General features: G+C 40.5%; 1 pseudogene; it reads left to right on the forward strand.

Moving 5' to 3' along the window:
- The first annotated feature begins 3,811 nt into the window (after positions 1-3,811).
- Positions 3,812-4,639, forward strand: LOC147417924 (uncharacterized; annotated as a pseudogene).
- Positions 4,640-5,427: the final 788 nt, after the last annotated feature.

A 5,427-nucleotide genomic window follows, 5' to 3' on the forward strand; every position in this document is an offset into this window, starting at 1 on the left:
CCAGAGGTTGGTGTTTCTCCTTTGCATGTGGACACTGTTACGTTGTGTCACTGGCAGATGATTTTCTTTCAGGAAAAGTAGCTATTGTCATTTGAAGGTTTTAAGGTTTTGAGCCAATTCATGTATTCTTCTTAAATTGCATGCATGCATGTAAGTGCATGTCTGGTATCTTGAGAGCTCTACCTTTTTTAATTTTTGCATTGCATGCAACACAAATTTAAAGCTTTGTCCTACAGTGAAGGTTAACATGTAAAATGAGGCACTTTTTAGTACCAAATTTGGTGTATTGCACAGTACCAAATTTTGCACATTGGCAAGGTCATCCATGTGATTAAGAGCAGTTCAGAATTTATGTGTTGAGTTTTACATTACTAAAATGTCTCCAAAATAAAGGCATATAAGAAGCATGCTTAGGTGTTTCGTTTGGTAGAATGAGGGGATGTCTAATGAGCTTCGTGTTTCCACATTGCAAGAAAGAACAAAATGGAGGAATGTCCTCTTTTGACCAAGTTGTGCTATACAGCTGAAGAGCTTCATGAGGAGTATGGTCTGAGCATGGAGGGTGTGCTTCCAAAGGATCTTACGAAAGAAGACCTCCTTGATGACCAGTGGATGACTGTTTTCAAGCAACGCTATTAAAAAAAAGTGAAGATTTACTTGAATCATGTGCAGCCAAGTATGGTTGACGATTGCAGGTTCATGCTCCACAAGGTATACCAAGCCCCTCCATCTTATGGGGAGATCACTTCAAAGTTTGTGTACTGCTTTTCTTTTGAGAAATACCATGCGGCAACAAAGGACCATGCACGCCATAAGGTCGCATGGGCGAGGTTTGTAGAGAGTATACTCAATATGTGTGTCAGTCCCCCAGGAGGGTGGGAGCGGAAGGTCGATATGTGGCAAAGGGCAAACGATGCCTCCCACAGAGGCCACCCATCATCTATTAAGAAGCCCCACCTTATGCAAAGTGGTAGTAATCTTTGTACAAAGGTAGCCTCCCTACAACCTCATGTGTGGACACTTGACTATGTTACATACCCGGAAAGTATTGTTGAGAGAGTGCCTTAGACATGTGCAAGTGCATTTGATAGGCTGAAAGAGGAGAGAGCAGCTCTGCATCAGAACATGAAAACTTTATTGAGAAAAGAGTGTTCCAATGTTGTTGTGAAGTGGATAAAAGATGACATAGAGAACTATGAAGTGCAGCTTACAACACTAAAGCAGGAAAACCCTCCAATGATGAGGACACCAAAGAGGTGGAGGCTGATTTGGGAGCGTGTCAGTGCATGCTTTGCCAATTAAAAAATAGTGAGTACATGAAGAAGCTTGAGAAGGATTTTGATTTGCAACAAGTAATTCTTGACATCCATCCTTTGAGAAAGTGGTTTTGGTATTTTTGGCAGCTTTTGGTAGTGTTAATAACTCCTATTTGTTGCTACATTGGTAATTCTAATACATTTGGTGGTTTATGGTAGTTTCTGGTACATCATTTAATTTCTTAGTATTGGTAGATTTTGGCAAGTCTAGTAGTTTTGAAAATTTTTGGTGATTTGTCATATTTGTGAAAGATCTTGGTAGTTTTTTCAGTATCTGTAAATCTTGCTTTGGTAGTTTTGTCAATGATTAATGGTCCTCTTGCTTTTGTATGGTAGTTGCATATTTTAGGTAGATTCGTAGCTTCAGGTAGATTTTTTGAATTTTGTATATGCTATTTTGGTAGTTTTTTGTTCATACTGGTATTTTTTGGGTCATTTTGGCTTTACTTTCTTGTTTTGGTATCTTCTATCATGTTGTTTTTAGAAATTTGGTAGTCTGGTAATTTTTCTGTTGTGGTAGTTTTGGCAGTCTTTGTAGTTTTGAAAGTTTTGGAGGCAATGGTAGTTTTGGTAGTTTCGCTTCTGTTGCTAGTGCCTCTAAACCCTTACTGAAAGCTTTTGGTAGTTTTTGGTCATGGTTTGGTGCGTGGACCTAATAAGGTTATTTTGGTAGTTTTGGTTATGTCTGAGTAGTTTATTTTTGTCTTGGGTGTATTTATAATGCTTTTGGTACTAACTGGTATCTTTTGGTACTATTCTGGTTTCCCCTTTGGTGGTTTATGGTTTGTTTCTATCAATAGTGTTTTGGTGGTATTAGTAGTTTTATGTAGTTATGGTACCTTCTGACAATGCTCTTTTGGTGGTTGTTACGGTTTTTGGTTTCTCTTCTGATGTTTCTGCTACTAATTGGTAGCTCATGGTTCATGGTTGTCTTGTGTCCTTGATGACTTGGTAGTTTTTTGTAGTTTTGGTAGTTTTTGGTACTACTTGGTAGTATGATGCCTTTAGTACTACCTGCTAGCTTTGGGTACTAATTTGGGATTTCTTGAATTGCTACTGGTTGGCAATACGCTGAGTTTGATATGCTGGAGGCAACATGAAAGGAAGCACAAGGTCACACCCACTTTGTGAAGTAAATGATTGCTGATGTTAGGCTTGGGAAGAGATTCATGCTATATCCTAGGCCCCAGGTTGTTGATTCGGTGGTATGATCCACGTGTTTGTTGTGTGTGTTGCATGTGGTGAGCTACAGGAGTCTGCACAGGTTTTTGAACCTTAATACTCGAGTGCCGACATTAGTATCACCCCCTTTGCTTCAATACTTTGTTACAAAGTAGGGATCATTGTGCCAAACGTGGTTGTACTATGGTGATCTCCGAGGTGGCAAAATCGTGGGTCAGTGGGCATCATGTTCTGAAGAGTAAGTATGTGCATGTTTTGTAAATCATATGCTTACCTGCACTGAAACACAGTTGTTTGTAAGTGTGTGCTATCTTTCTATTTTTGCAAAGGAAGATGATGCTGCAACGGTTGGGCCCAGTGGTTTTTACAGTTACATCTTCATGTCTCAAAAATTCATTTGAGTATACAAAGCACTTAATAGGGTCAGAGTATTTCCAGCCAAAAACCATATCATCAATCAACATAGAATGATCACCATATACTAAATCAAAACTTTCAACAAAAATTGATTTAGGTGAAAAGAACTAAAAAATTCTGTTGGTGAAATGATAATGAATGAAGTTAGTACTACAATCCTCAGCTTTGCTTGGTAGACAATGCCTCCCAATCTCATTGACCGCTACCTACACAGTCACATTTCCAAAAGATGTTTAACACGCAGCCCTCGACCCCTTCCTCGGGTAAGAAAGGAAGTAAACGTGGAATTTGGAGTTAGCAGTGTGTTGGGTCTTTTTTGAGAGGGGGATTCATCATCTTCAAAGTTAGGCTTCAACAGACCCAGAATAGTTTTTATCCCTTTGTAAGAACCGTAAGTAGTAACGAGCATTCCCGGTTCATTTGCCCCAAGCTCTTTGAGCATCTCAACCATCAAAGTATGAAATTGTATGAAGGCAATTTGTGCCAGAACTAACTCCTTGTCTTGTCCACCTAACCAAGAATAGATGAGAGTAAGATGAAAGGATGTAAGCTTTTTCAGGAATATAGATTCCAGATTGTTGATGACATACCAAACTACATGATCGAATCATATTATGCTAGACTCACATGACGCTTTAGGGTCAAAAAATCTGCAAGCGCACTTGAGATAAGGTCTGTAAATATTCCAGACTGATTCTGCATAATACTCAGTATTGTTTTTACTGAATTCCATGAGTCCTTTGGTTCTCACATAAAGCCATGCATTAAAACTACACTTCTTGGATGAGAGCACCATTCGCAAATATGTGGTGATCATTTGTCGCATATTGAGTAGTACTGACTTCTTCCACAGGGTCGGCATTAGAGTGCCATGTGGAGACCGTCTTGAGCAGATAATGGCAGGATTTGAGGCTAGCCGCATATCGCTGGGACACTTGATGGGACTCACATCCGTCTACAAAGAAAGCCAGCACGAGAGTTCTATCCAGCACAAACATGCATGGTTTTCCGAGCATCCTCCTACAAGGTATTGTCGACTCCAACAAACTTTTTTAGAGTGCAATTTGCAGGGTTGCAGGAGGGGTGCATGATTCTTCTCACTTCAAAGGATGCGACTTGTATGGTCAACTCAAACGACGAGAAGCACTCGATTGGCCACGATTGCACATTCAAGGAGAGATGGTACAACCTTATTTGATTGCAGACTCAGCCTACAAAGCGAGGACATTTTTGGTAAAGCCATATCGAATGAAGGCAGGACGATTTTACGTGAAAAGCGAGACTTTGACAGGAAAATCTCAAAGGGGAGAGTGAAAGTGGAAAATGCCTTTGGTCTCTTGAAGAATAGGTGGCGGATTTTGCGAGATCTCAATGTCGATCTTGCACAACTTCGTGCAAATCCAAGGCGAGACAGAGCCTCATGATCAGCGAGATCCACATCCTAACTCCCAAGAGACACTTTCCTAATGATGGCAGGAATCCTGCTCATCGCGAGATGGCCTTGCAGATAAGGGCAACCTTATTTTGCCATAGCAGCTTGAGGGTTAAGAAGGCAACAGTTCCAGATGTAGCAGGTTGTGGATTTAGTAATTGTTCTTATTTTTCAAAGTGATCCTGCCTTTTGTTTCAACTAAGGTTTTACATATGTATCCATAAAGCTTGTTATTAATTTCTTGAAGTTGTGTTTTGCAGGGCTTGATGATGATTCGAAGTCTGAGGATTGAGTCGTGTTCTACATCGTTGTAGTTTTTTGTCATGTGGCTTGCTTTATGGCTGCAATGAGAAGCACCTCTATTTATGAAGCAGAGCACCTCTGTTTATGTACTACTACAGGGTTTTCATTATGGTTCTCAAGTGTTTTTGTTTGGCTTCCAATGAGCAGCAATGCCGCGTGCTTCTGTATCATAGTAAATGGTTCATTTTGATGTACTTAAAACAGCTCAGTTTATGGGTGTGAGTCTCTTGTTTATGTGGTTGTCGGATATGGAAATCTTTTTTTGTCATGCGTTTTTTCATGCATTCTGTGCAATGTTATTATGCATTTTTTGTTGGAAAAGGTTATCTTTGTGATGTTGGCGATGGGTGGTTTGTTGGTTCGCACGTCAACTCCAACAACGAACGTATGTGAACGGACGAACACATGTGCGGACAGGACGTGGATTGGACGGAACATGTGGGTTTTATTACCGAACGGATGCATGTGCACGAAATGGTAAAAAGTTAGCATCCGTTTGTTGCACTTTTCAGAGAACGAATGGCCGAACGAATGGCCTCATGTGCGCTTTACATCTGACAGAAGGTATCTCTTCCTTTAGTCTTTGAATTCTGAATCCAACACTGGAAATATAGCTGTCTGAAGAAGACCAGCTCATTCCAGTCTGCGATCGGAGGTTGACCATTGCTGAAGGCAGTGCATGAGCGTGAGTTGAGCAGATCGGAGCCTTCAACTGCCTGCGAGCTCTACCCGTGCATGTGCGCTCTGTATCAAAATGTTAAGATGTAAACTTTCTGT

The sequence above is a fragment of the Adiantum capillus-veneris genome, chromosome 30, assembly GCF_014529385.1.
Source record: "Adiantum capillus-veneris isolate H3 chromosome 30, ASM1452938v2, whole genome shotgun sequence".
Lineage (NCBI taxonomy): Eukaryota > Viridiplantae > Streptophyta > Polypodiopsida > Polypodiales > Pteridaceae > Adiantum > Adiantum capillus-veneris.